Here is a 2,467-nt window from a genome sequence, read left to right on the forward strand (position 1 = left end):
TATATTGGGCTGAAAAGAATTATATTAAGATTCCAAAGGGATTCTGACTAGGATTCTTTGAGAGCTGTGCTAGACTAAATGATTACCTTAAACAGAATCATTACTCACTAAATGTTTGTTTTTTTCATGTATAATGCTTGAATCAACCTGTTTTTTTGTGCTTAATTTAGGATTATGATGAGTTGTATGCTGATTTTGATTGTGAGCATTTGCTTCTGTTGTCACTGGAGATTCCCAAAATTAGAGGAAAGATCTGAAAGGAACAATTCATGGATGCAAGTTAGTAATTTAGATACTCCAATCCACTATTTCACTCTAAACCAGCGAGAGTCTGGAGCAGAATTATATTAATAAATTAAAAAATACATTAGGTGCAACATGAATTTAGAGTGTATTTATAAAGACTCTGAAACAATAATATAAATTCGAAATTAATGAGATTCATATAGCTATGACAAAGAATAATAGTTATTATTGATTTTAATTATACTTAGTTTTTTATTGTATTCTTTATCATTACAAATAAAGACCAAATAGAGCACAATCCAATATAGTGCCCAATGATGAGAATTGCGGGAAATCCTATTTTGGAACCTTGAAACAGTATCTTAAAAGAAGGGTATATCAACACAAATATTGTCGTACCTCTATAACAAAAGCCATAACAAACCTGACCACACTTCTCTCACCACACTTTCCAGAAAAATATGACATAAATTCAAATTTGATATACCAGCGTCATAAACACATAAGAAATAATTAACAACATTATAAATAGAAATTGAAAAATTATGAATACAACAACAATATAAATAGACAGAATACAAAACAGACTGAATACCTGCTTTGTATCTTTTATCAAAAATCATAATAAATAATTCTGCAAGGTTTATTTATATTTTAATATTGATCTATTTTTACAGCGATGCGATTTCTCAGGACTTTATCAAAACTCACTTGATTATGATGAACCCCCTCCTGATTATAATCTTGTAATGTCTATGGAAATGAATGAGTGCAGTGAAGAAAATGACTCAGAATTGCCTAGTTATGAAACAGCATTGAAACTTTCTTGTTAGGATTAGGTATAGTATTCAGAGTATCTTCATCTTACCAATCAAGTCTCATGGATAATTTAAAATTTACTGGTTTGTATAAGAGACTTTGTTGAATTAATATTAATGATTTATTTAATCTTAAAAGTTACAAAAAATTACATTGAAGAATAAGGTGCAGATTTGGTATAAAGACTGTAACTCAATCTGCACATTTTATAGCCCTGACCAATGGCTCTATCCATAATGTTCCCTTCATTAACCTTCAATGGATGTTGTTGATCGCTGTGACTGTCTTTCCTGATTTACTATTCTCTTAAGTATCTTATTTCAATAATTTCAGAAATGTTCTGTATCAAGGTTCTCCAAACTACAGATCATTATCACCCTATGAGCACTACCATACCATACATACCACTTAAATGAAAAGTTAAAAAATCTATAGATTTGGAAACTATTTGACTAATGATTGTAATTTAAATCTCTTATCTTCATCATACATTGCACTTCAAAAATCCTCCTCTTGTCTGCAAAATTTAAAAAATTTTCTAAAACTTCCTACTACCCTAATTCTTTTCCTCAATCATGATCTAACCCCAAATATATATATATATATATATATATATATATATATATATGATATATGAATAATATAGATCATATATTTATATATATATATATATATATATCATAGATCATATATGTATATATATGAAATATACAGTTCGAAGATACATGAAACAATAATAGCCACAAGATTTTTATAAAATATAACCCTTACTAAGTCTTGTTACTGACCAATGGCTCTATCCATAATGTTCCCTTCATTAACCATCAATGGATGTTGTTGATCGCTGTGACTGTCTTTCCTGATTTACTATTCTCTTAAGTATCTTATTTCAATAATTTCAGAAATGCTCTGTATCAAGGCTCTCCAAACTACAGACTAAGTTTATTTAGATTAAATTGTAAAATTGACAATGTCTGAGATTTTAATTACAATCATTATTCAAATAGTTTCCAAATCTATAGATTTTTTAACTTGGTTCTTTTTTCTAGAAGGAAACATAGATATTACAGTGTCAGATATGGTTAGTATTAAAATTTTTTGCTAGTAAGATAATGTAGAGGAAAAATGGGACAGAGCCTACAACAATGATTTGTAGCCTCTATTGGATAGTAGTTAGAAACATTTTTACTATAGGTAACTTAAAACGAAGTCTGTTTGTCTGTGTGATGAGGAAGTAGTTCTTGGTATAACAATTGGATTAAATTAGTTTTAGCATTAAAAGGAGACTGACATGCAACACCACATCACAAGTTTTTGTTGTGTCCAGCAATGTGTGAGTTTTATAATTATAAGTGTAATTCATATATATATGTGTATATATGTGTATATATATATATATATA

The 2,467-nt window shown here is 28.5% G+C and overlaps 1 protein-coding gene across 1 annotated transcript in view; it reads left to right on the forward strand.

Annotated features, from left to right (window-relative positions):
- Positions 1-1,250, forward strand: part of s-cup (stanley-cup) — a 26,048-nt gene extending 24,798 nt beyond the window's left edge. The window contains exon 4 of the mRNA XM_067047897.1: positions 924-1,250. The gene's annotated coding sequence lies outside the window, so the exon portion shown is untranslated. The remainder of the gene's footprint in view (positions 1-923) is intronic.
- Positions 1,251-2,467: the final 1,217 nt, after the last annotated feature.

The sequence above is a fragment of the Halyomorpha halys genome, unplaced genomic scaffold, assembly GCF_000696795.3.
Source record: "Halyomorpha halys isolate HHAL.00 unplaced genomic scaffold, Hhal_1.1 Scaffold608.1, whole genome shotgun sequence".
Taxonomy (NCBI): Eukaryota; Metazoa; Arthropoda; class Insecta; order Hemiptera; family Pentatomidae; genus Halyomorpha; species Halyomorpha halys.